At 34.2% G+C, this 10,919-nt stretch overlaps 1 long non-coding RNA gene across 1 annotated transcript; it reads left to right on the forward strand.

Annotated features, from left to right (window-relative positions):
- The first annotated feature begins 1,415 nt into the window (after positions 1 to 1,415).
- Positions 1,416 to 2,415, forward strand: LOC138913746 (uncharacterized). Its single transcript, XR_011419570.1, has 3 exons — positions 1,416 to 1,504; positions 1,723 to 1,798; positions 2,242 to 2,415. It is a non-coding gene; the product is annotated as an uncharacterized lncRNA (long non-coding RNA).
- The last annotated feature ends 8,504 nt before the right edge of the window (positions 2,416 to 10,919 follow it).

Consider the following 10,919-nt stretch of genomic DNA (forward strand, 5'->3'; position numbering starts at 1 on the left):
TAGCTGTTTTCCCGCTAAACTAGCGAGTTTTTCCAAAAGTGGTAGAACAAAAGTTTTTTATATCGATGTGATGAACGTCATATCAAATTTTCAAAACTTAAAAAATATGTTTTGGACAAACTGACAAACTGACAAACTGACAAACAGAATTAAATTTTCATTTTGGGAAGACGTAGAAAATCTTATTTTGGCTATAACTTTTGAACGGAGCGTCGGATTTTATCATATGACCCCTCATTCGACGGGTATTTTCAATAGGAACACAACTAAGCCATTGCGAGGGGGCAATTATCCCCACCGGCCCCAACAGCTCCAAATTTCGAAATTTGCACTTTTCCACTTTCACTGCTCTCTCTCCCACAGCAGATTTTCAATTTTGCGGCTATATAATAGTAGTCGCCTTCGCACACTCTCCTCGTGCGCTTCGTCACTACATGGACTGCCGTCCATAGTGATTAATAAAAAACGTGAAATTGATTTGATAAAATTGTTAGATTTCTTGAATTTCTTCATGTCTTGTTTGTTAAAAAAACATATCAAGGTAAATGTGCGCTGTAAATTTTAAATGAGCCTCCTGTGATGTCATTTCCCATTAAAATTTTTAATTTAAGACGACCTTAGTAGGATATGCAGACGATATAGTCGTAGTTATCTCAGCTCGTAACCCCAAAAACGTACAGCGTAAGCTTAGCCAGGTGATGCTCCGGCTTAAAGGATGGATAGACAATAACGGTTTGCAGCTTGCCACGGAAAAAACCGAAGCACAACCCACTAGAAAAAGATATGAGAGAAAATATCATTAGGACGCAGAAAGTGATAAAATATCTAGGAGTTCGTCTTGAGCCCAAACTGACGTTTAAGGCTCAAACTCAGCACGCTAAAAGCCGAGCGAACATAGGTGGACCAAACTCCTTATGGAAGTGAACCAAGCAACCCGGCTTTATAAATGTGAGGTTTGGGCTAGAACACTGCGCGTAAAGTGCAGACTAAAACCCTTGCTCGATGTTCAAAGGACAATAGAATTGCGGATACACTCATAAAAATTAATTTCTAAATTTTGGAAATCTCGCCATTGAATCGGCCTACCTTTGAAAATAGAAAAAAAATTTCTTGTTTTTAGAAAATTGGCCTTTGAATACAGAAAACCTTTCTTGATGGAAAAAATTCAAGAAAGAATTTTTCTTAAAAATAGAAAAATGAAAATCTCATATGTTTGTTTTGCCGTCGCAGCCAAAACATTTTTGTACGTATTTAAGGACAAAATCACCTTTGAATATATGAATGAAATGACCCTAGAATATAGGAAAGTAGCCATTGACTTCCTTCGGCTGCCGAATGTTAACGACAAGAAAAACGAAGTGGGACGAAGGGCCTACTCGGCCCGACCACTACCCGGCTACCGACTTCTCTGATCCCCCGAGCGTCAGTTGTGAAAAAAATTCGTGAGTGATGGACGTGATTTTCAAGCGGATAAGAGGTGAAGCCTTTTTCCGAATATTCAAAGGTATGTAAATATGTATATAATTTTTTGTATAGCGGGCGTACAATTGTGTGTATGTAATTAAAGGATACATTTCAAATCTCTTTACCAAGCGTATACCAATTTAGGTGAATTGTTTTTTAGCTAAGAGCTACGTACATACATACATTTGTACATAAATTTGTGGGTGTACAGTTCTATAATAACTTTATCTTATTACTCGCATTTTATTTATTTTTCAGAGTGAAAATACCTGCAGTTGCATCAGCCAAATAATTTGTTTGTCGAAGCTGTAATTTTGTTTTAAAACCTTCTAAGGTAAGAAAAATATGTTGTATTTGTTTGACATACTTATGTATGCATGTAAATATCTATGCATGTACGCGGCTCACCCGATCTGAAACCCGATTTTCAACCCTTTCATATTCTGCTCCTCTCTCTCGCTCGCTTGACCTACGCGTCGCGACGTTTCTCTCTTCACCTTCTTAAAACTGACACGATCTGCCCTGCTTACATTCGGTCTCCCTTCGCGCAAAGGACTGTATGTAAATATATATGTATGTATATACGTGTCTCTCCCGTGCCTCTCCCTCTCTCTGAAATTCGATTTTCAACCCTTCATTTTCTACCTGTCTTGCTCATCTCTCTCGGTCGTCTGTCCAACGTGTTTGTATTTTGGCTATTATTAACATAACATTATTTCAAAAAAGTTGTTTATCTAAAAACAAATCATTGATATCCCAATAACTCTTTTTTTATAGATGAGAAAAGGCGAAGAAAATGGATCACCTTAGGTCATATGAAGTTCAACAGACCTTGGGTAATAATAATGTTTTCTTGAGTCAAAAATGTGTTATTTAAAAATGTTTAAATGTTAAGTGTTAAATGTTTTAAATGTAAATAAATATAATATGCAAAAGAAAAAACCAAGTTACATTTTATTTTTAGGGTTTCAGTGTTAATATCAAACTTCCTTTCAAGAAATATTATTTCTTAAATCAAGAAATAAAATTTCTTGAAAGGAAATTTAAACAAGAAAGAATTTTTCTTGTTTAAAAGGTGCCTTTCTAAAAAACCCTTTCTTGTTTTAAGAAATTTAATTTCTTGAAACAAGAAACAAACCACCTTTGAAACAAGAATCGCCTTTCTTGTTTTAAGAAATATTTTTTCTTGTTTTTATGGTGGCTTTCTAAAAAACCCTTTCTTGTTTTAAGAAATTTAATTTCTTAAAACAAGAAATATTTTTTCTTGTTTTAATGGTGCCTTTCAAAAAAACCATTTCTTGAAACAAAGGTGAGGTCGCCTTTGGCAAAAATTCAAGAAAGAATTTTCTAGATTTTAAGGAAATTCTTCGATTTTTTTTTATGAGTGTAATCAGCGCCTATAGAACGGTATCAGGACCAGCAGCTTTAGTCACTGTGTAATACCGATTGATCCTTCTAGCAAGAGAACCCCAAAAAGTCTACGAGCTAAAGAAAAGTGGAGTAGCGACAAAACAAACAAAAGAGCTGTGTAGGGAAGGGACCCACTTGTGGCAAAATAGATGGGGGCCTTTTTGCACACTATCGGGAAAAGCGCTCAAGCAACATACGTGCATTTATGAAGATTATATTCCATTGTGATCGGTTTCGATCAGAACTCAAAGGACTAACGGATGCCATTGGAGATATATCGCCTGAAAGCATGGTTGAACGAATGATAAGCAGTGAGGCGGCCTGGAATCACGTTAAAGCCTATGTTGGAACGATCTTAAGGTCAAAGAAAAACAATCTTGATAGACGAGAAACGGAATAGACTGACTAGAAAGGAAAGGAAGAGTAAAAGACAAATTTTATTTGCATATTTTCAGGATTATTATTGACTTTAGGATTAAAAATGCTGAACAACGTTTATAGAAAAGGTGCAGCTATCGTGAGATAGGCTTTAAAACAGCGGTCGGCAGCGCCCTATTAAGTGAGCATAGGGTTTTGTTCTGCCGGCGTGCTGCTCGCACATGTATAACGTAGAACAGCGGTCTACACACACACATCGATGAGCTGCCCAGTGAAAATTACTCACACAAATATAAAACAAAATGTCAACGTATGTGTGTGCCGACCGCTGCTTTAAAATGTCGGGGAAAATACCAGATTGCATTTATTGTATTTTAATACCAAATGTTTTATATTCATTAGGGGGATTCCCTAAACTGTTGAATTGCTGAATTGTTGAATTTTGAACAGCTGTTAATCAGCTGTTCCATACAAAGTCAACTTTCAAAAATTTTTCAGCAATTCAACAGCCTCGGGGCTGTTGAAAATATTGTTGAATTGCTGAAAAGCCAGAGTTGTCACCTTTTTTTGAAAATCGTGGCAACTCCGTAACCTTTTAGTATCACCAGTACGCATTATTTATTTTAAAATCAACTTAAGGGGGATTCCCTAAACTGTTGAATTGCTGAATTGTTGAATTTTGGTCAGCTGTTAATCAGCTGTTTCATACAAAGACAACTTTCAGAAATTTCAGCAATTTTGTTGAACTGCTGAAAAGCCAGAGTTGACACCTTTTTTTAAAAGTCGTGGCAACTCAGTTACATTTAAGTATCACCAGAAGTTTTAAAATCAACTTAGAAAGCATATTTGTGGTTATTTTTACCTTGGTAACACTTTTAGACAGAAACTAGCAATAATAAATCAAATTGTACATGCTTTAAGTTCCGTGAAACTTTTCAACAAATAACAGCTGTTTGAAAATTCAACAGGAACCATTTTGGGTCGTTCCCTTTATTGCTGAAATGTTTGTTGAATTTTCAACAATTCAGCAATTCAACAGTTTAGGGAATCCCCCTTTAGAAAGCATATGTGTGGTTCTTTTAACACTTTTAGACAGTACTAGCAAAATTAAATCAAATTTTACATGCTTTAAGTTCCGGGAAATTTTTTAAGAAATAACAGCTGTTTGAAAATTCTACAGGAACCATGAAGCCGAGGCCTTGTTAAAACAAATTCGATATTTTAAAAACTAAAAGTGGCTCCAACTTTTTACAAAAACCGATTGTAACTAACAATATGGCGCAAGTATAAAAAAATAAAAAAAAATTATTTTTTTTGTGGGGGCAATGGTTAAAAAAATTTTTTCATCTAAATTAAATTAAAATAATTTTTTTTCGGTCAAATCCTGATACACGTGTTTACTTATTTTCCGAATAGTATGTGTAAAAAAAGTTTCAAGCCAATCAAAAATGTGACCCAATAAAATGTGTTCGGTTTGTAAAAGAACCGCCCATATGCACAACAATATTGCATTTATACTTCTGGGAAATCTTTAAAGGTGTGGGCGCCAGACACATTTTAAAATCGTTAGTGGGCGATTGTGACCGTTAGAGGGGGCGTGGCACTCGGCTGAAATAAACTTGCGCTGCGTAGGAAGCCCAAGAATATGTGTGGAAAATCTCAACCTTCTAGCTTTTGTAGTTTCCGAGATCTCAGCGTTCATACAGACAGACAGACGGACATGGCTAGATCGACTCGGCTAGTGATCCTGATCAAGAATATATATAGTTTATAGGGTCGGAAACGCTTCCTTCTACCTGTTACATACTTTTGCACGAATCTAATATACCCTTTTACTCTACGAATAACGGGTATAAAAACCTCACGAAGAAATTACGGGACTTCATAGTAATATTACTGTACATACATTGTCGACACGATAAGGGGAGACGACTACATTTATTTGGAATTTTTGTCGTGACGTCATATGTGAGATTCGCAGAGTTCGTCACATTACCCTACTCGTCACATTACCCTACACTCCCCTACATGTGCAAGCTTTAACCTCTATTACCACCGACATTTCAGGAGTTTCTTTTTGCAACACAAATGTCGGTTTTTTATCTCAAAAAGATTTCGAATAGTCAGGAGTTTCCCGGAAAACTCTAACAATCAAAAAGCAACCCAAAAGCAATTGTTGCGTTCCTTCAAAAATTTTCCGACATTTCCATAGCCAGGGGCGTTTTGAAAAAGATTTGAGTAGGCTTTTAACAATTTCTTGCTTTTTTACCAATATTCAAAATCTTTTTGACATAAAAAACCTGACATTTGTGTTGCTAAAAACAACATCTTGTATGAAAAACAATATAAGATCTACTTACTTTAATCCGATACATTTGGGTTTCTTTTGATTAGCATTTTAAGTTAAGCCCCTGAACACATAATCCAATGCATTTAGTAAATATTGTTCACAAATAATTCGAAAAAAGCTTATCGAAGCCTTGGACATTGATGAAAATTATACATATATTTTTAAATTCACAAACTGAACCAATTGTAGGACGAAACCAATTTACATTTAAAAGCATCAAATTCAGATTTAAGGCAACTCGAGAATTGTTTTTGTGTTGCTTTTGATTGAGTAAACAAGGAAACCAAAGGAGTTATTTTGTTTTTTATTAAATTTAAAAGCAACTCTCCGAAAAATCCCTAGTGATTTCTGGGACACACCTGCTACAAGGCAAAAAATTTTATGGAAGTGCCGGAAAATTTTTTCAGGAATCCAACAATTGTTTTTGAACGTTTTTTCATTGTTAAAGTTTTCAGGGACACACCTGAAAATGTTTTTTTGCAGAGCTCGTAAATAACTGTCGACACTTTCAATCCGTTCGACAAATGTGAGTTTTATTTTATAAAACTTAAAATAAAACTCAATTCGCTTTGGCGGCCATTGTATTAGAAATTTTAATAAGGTTTAAATTTGATCTTGTTCGTTTGGCCTTATAGTTTCAATACATATACTAAAAAAATTAAATTTTAACATTTAGCTTTTTTAAAAATTGATTTACGGTGGAAAATGGGCCTTTTGTTCAACTTTTTTGTGTAAGCAGGACAAATTTGGGTTTTTATGGATCTGATAACTTTCGATTAAGTTGCAAGATCTTTGAAGTCGTTCGCAATACAAAGTTAAGCCGGAACAATTCACGAATTTACTTTGATCCGTTCTTTTATAAAATCATGACGGCAATATATCATAATTGAGATATACTTACAAATGAAGCAATATTTCAGTTATGTGACTAGAATTCGAGAATCATTTGACTAAAGAAAATAAACCAAATGAATTTCAATCCGCCAAAACCAATGTTGGTCTACGCGGGAAATATTGCAGATTTGCATAGAAAGTGAATATAATTTCAGTACTAGCACTTTTGATATATTTTTACCGATAGAATTCGCGGATTATACTTCATACTTCAAGTCATATGATTACGATATTGCTTAAGTCGAATAATCCGCGAATTCTTCAGATCAAGAGAATCCACGAATTCTTAAGATCAAATTATTCACAAATTCTTTAAGTCAAGAGAATCCACGAATTCTTTAGGTCAATTTATTCACGAATTCTGCAGGTCAAATAATCCGCGAATTCTTCAGACGTACAAAAGACACATTTTCCACCTTAATTCGATTTTTATAAAAGCTTAATGTTAAATATAATTTTTGTATTATATGTACTGAAACTACACGGACGAACGAACAAGAACCAATTTAAACAATATTTAAACTCCCAATACAATGGCCGCAAGAGCGAATTGAGTTTTATTTTGAGTTTTATAAAATAAAACTCACACATAATCGATATTGACGATTTTTCTCATCAATAACGATTACTGCCTGAGTTTTATAATAAAACTTAAAAAATAATTTTTACCATTGATTTAAAAAAAAAAATCACAAAATAAAAATCATTGCAGATTTGGATAGCTTGGCCAATTTGGAACTCATTGGGGTTCTCAATTTTTTTTAGCACATTTCTAAGTGGATGATTTTTTCAGTCAAGAAAATTTGAAATATCTGCTATTTTTGGTCCCTGCCAAATTGAGGAATTTGTCAGAACGAAACAGGTTAATTTCTGTTCTCAGTTTTTTCTATCTTCGCTCGACAGAAAACAGTTTGTTTTGTTTCAAATGTGTATCTGTTTTCCACAGACAGTTATTCTGGGACCCGAATAACACCAGTTTACAAAAAACAAGAGAGGACGCAACTTGCGCTGCGTAGGAAGTCCAATAATATGTGTGGAAAATTCCAACCTTCTAGCTTTAGAAGTTTCCGTGATCTCAGCGTTCATACAGACAGACAGACGGACAGACGGTCATGGCTAGATCGAATCGGCTAGTGACCCTGATGAAGAATATATTTACTTTATGGGGTCGGAATGGCTTTCTTTTAGCTGTTACATACTTTTGCACGAATACAATATACCCTTTTACTCTACGTATAAAAATCGATGAAGAAAACATTTCTTTTCCGGTAAGGTACGTCTTTCTGATTAAGAAAATGACATTTACAATTTTTGTGTGGAACCATTTTTTTTAAGTGTAAAAAACGTTTTTGATGCTATCTTAATTTCTATCTCGAGTTGTGGTGAACCCATTTCGGCCATCATTGGCTCATTTTACAATTAAAACATTCTTGTCTTGGGAATATTATTTTTTTATATATTTATATATTTTATATATTTGGATTAAAATTTAAAAAAATCGAACGACTATCACTATGGACGGCAGTCCATGTAGTGACGAAGCGCACCAGGAGAGTGTGCGAAGGCGACTACTATTATATAGCCGCAAAATTGAAAATCTGCTGTGATAGTCCGATCGTAATGAGTAATACACCAATCAAAAGGTATTGCAAAAACTTAAAGGATTGCATACCAAGACCTCAAGAAAATCAATTGGTTTGGGAGAGAGAGAGGTGAAAGTGAAAAAGTGAAAATTTCGAATTTTGGAGCTGTTGGGGCCGGTGGGGATAAATGTTTTAGTTGTGTTCCTATTGAAAATACCCGTCGAATGAGGGGTCATATGATAAATTCCGACGCTCCGTTCAAAAGTTATTGCCAAAATAAGATTTTCTTCTTCTTCCCAAAATAAAAATTTAATTCTGTTTGTCAGTTTGTCCACTTGTCCAAAATATGTTTTTTAAGTTCTGAAAATTTGATATGACGCTCATTACATCGATATAAAAAACTTTTGTTCTACCACTTTTGGAAAAACCCGCTAATTTAGCGGGAAAACAGCTATAAATAGCTAAAATTCGGAAAGCCGTAACTTCTATACTACTAAAGCTACAGACTTGTGTTGCATCTCGTTTGAAAGGTATTTTTAAATGCTATATGCAACTTTTGGAAAAACCCGCTGCTTTAGCGGAAAAAAAGCTAGAAATAGCTCAATTTTGTTAGTTTGTAAGTTCTACACTACTGAAGCTACAGACATGTGCTATACCTCGTTTAAAAGGTATTTTGAAATACTTAAACGCCTTTTTAACTTAATTTGTTTAAATACAATGGTTTACAAATTATGACTGACCAATTTAAATTTAAATGTATATACTAGCTCCTATGAGAGCAAATATAAACAAACAAAAACTTCTGATATCAAATAAAAACACCTCTTAACGAGGTAAAAAACTAGTGACGATCGCACCTTCAACATACAAAAGTTCTGATATCAACATTTGTGACGAAAAATTATTAGGATGCCCAAGAATATGTGTGGGAAATCTTAAGGGGTTATATACCTTTTTTTTTTCAAAAAAACTAAATTTTTTTTTTGCCGAATCCTAAAGTATATCCCCTAGAGAATTTTCATACAGATCCGAATAATAGTTCGATAGGAAAACAGCGTTTTGCCGCGCTCGACTTCAATAGTTGCAACGTCAACGTAAAACTTTGAATGCGATTATCTCAAAGTCGTGTTTTTCCAAAAGTGCCTTCGCTGTGACCACGATTGCGCAAGAACTATTTGATCGATCTTCTTCAATTTTTTTTTTAATTATTCGTAATGATTGTGCCGAGTTCGTGAACGATTCAGATTTTATGCGCCAATTTTAATTTCGCAGATCAGAATTTTTTAATAAAATTTTTAGAACTCGAAAAATTAACTTTTTGGAAAAATTTTTACTGTATGCAGAAAAAAGCAAATATTCTTAAAAATAATCGTTCACGAACTGAAAATAATACTATACTAACTAAAAATTTTTGGTTTTTTGATATAAGTTGACCTGCTGGACTTCCATCGTGGTCGCCGCAAGCCGCTATAAAAAAAAAGGGTTCCGAAAGAATTGCCATAACTTCGTAAATTATTCATATTTTTTCAAGATCAAAGGCTTGTTGTTTCGATAAAAACATGTACTATCAATAAATAATAACTTCACTGTCATAAAATAATTGCTACACACCAAAAAAAAATTCAAAGTTCCCTCAATTTTTTCGCTCAAAAAAGGTATATAACCCCTTAACCTCCTAGCTTCTAGTCCTTCTAGTCGGAAACGCTTCCTTCTCCCGGTTACATACTTTTGCACGAAAACAATATACCCTTTTACTCTACGAGTAACGGGTATAATAATGTCAAAATAATACGAAATTTAACATTTTTGCGACTTGTAAATTAATAGGGTTGATCTGCCAGGGTTATAAGCTTCGGCTGACCGAAGCTAGCTTGTTTTCTTGTTTTTATTTAATTTAAATTTGAATTGAAAACCATGAATTGCTAATATATTGTGTATCGCCATAAGCACCGCAATATTAAAGAACACCGAGCTTAATAATTTATAATAATAATAATTATATAATAAATTTTAATAACGCTTATTAATTGCCATGGTAGGGAGGGTACAGAGAGCGTACGAACCAAAACACCATGTTCGTATAAAATATTAAAACCTGATTACTATCCTGATGTACTGACCGAAAAGCGGGACTTATTGTTTAATTATAATTTTTTTTATTTGATTTGCTACGATTTAATTTCGACTAATTTCTATAACTAGTGCACTTAACTTTATTTTGTGAGTAATGTGCCAAGGGAACCTCGAAGGGATAGGAAGAAGCCCGCTCCCATCCGGCGAGCTGAGCGCAGAGCGCAGCATAGTGTTCGAAAGGACAGCTTAGAATTGCATTGTATTGTATACTACAAACACAACATAACCTTAATTACCTTTACTTCCAATTTTGAATATTTTGTCCGCAAAAAGATAAAAACATTTTTAAGGGACAACTCTGTCGAAGTTACTGGTGTTCAGATGTCCCTACACAGTCGCTTCCAAAAAATCGCTTAACCACGTTCGTTTCGCCGACATTCGAAAAAACTTCTAATAAGCTTATATTACATACACGTGAAGAAGTCTAAAAATGCATGGATGACAGAACTTGTTTGTAGTTATAAGACAACAGAATAGAATTCGAAAGATTTCGTCTATTACAGTTGTTTATTTTTCAAATTTGCATAAAGCACAAAATTATTTATCGTATTTTATAGTGATTTAAGTTCCGTTGACGTTACATCCTGAAAATACAGAGTGTTTAGTGGAAATTATCATTTCCTGTTACTCAATTTTAGCTTTACCCGAAACCGTCTCCACTAAAGCATAAACGGTCTAAATCTATTACAAAATTAAAAAAATTTAAA

Source organism: Drosophila takahashii, chromosome 4, assembly GCF_030179915.1.
Source record: "Drosophila takahashii strain IR98-3 E-12201 chromosome 4, DtakHiC1v2, whole genome shotgun sequence".
Taxonomy (NCBI): domain Eukaryota; kingdom Metazoa; phylum Arthropoda; class Insecta; order Diptera; family Drosophilidae; genus Drosophila; species Drosophila takahashii.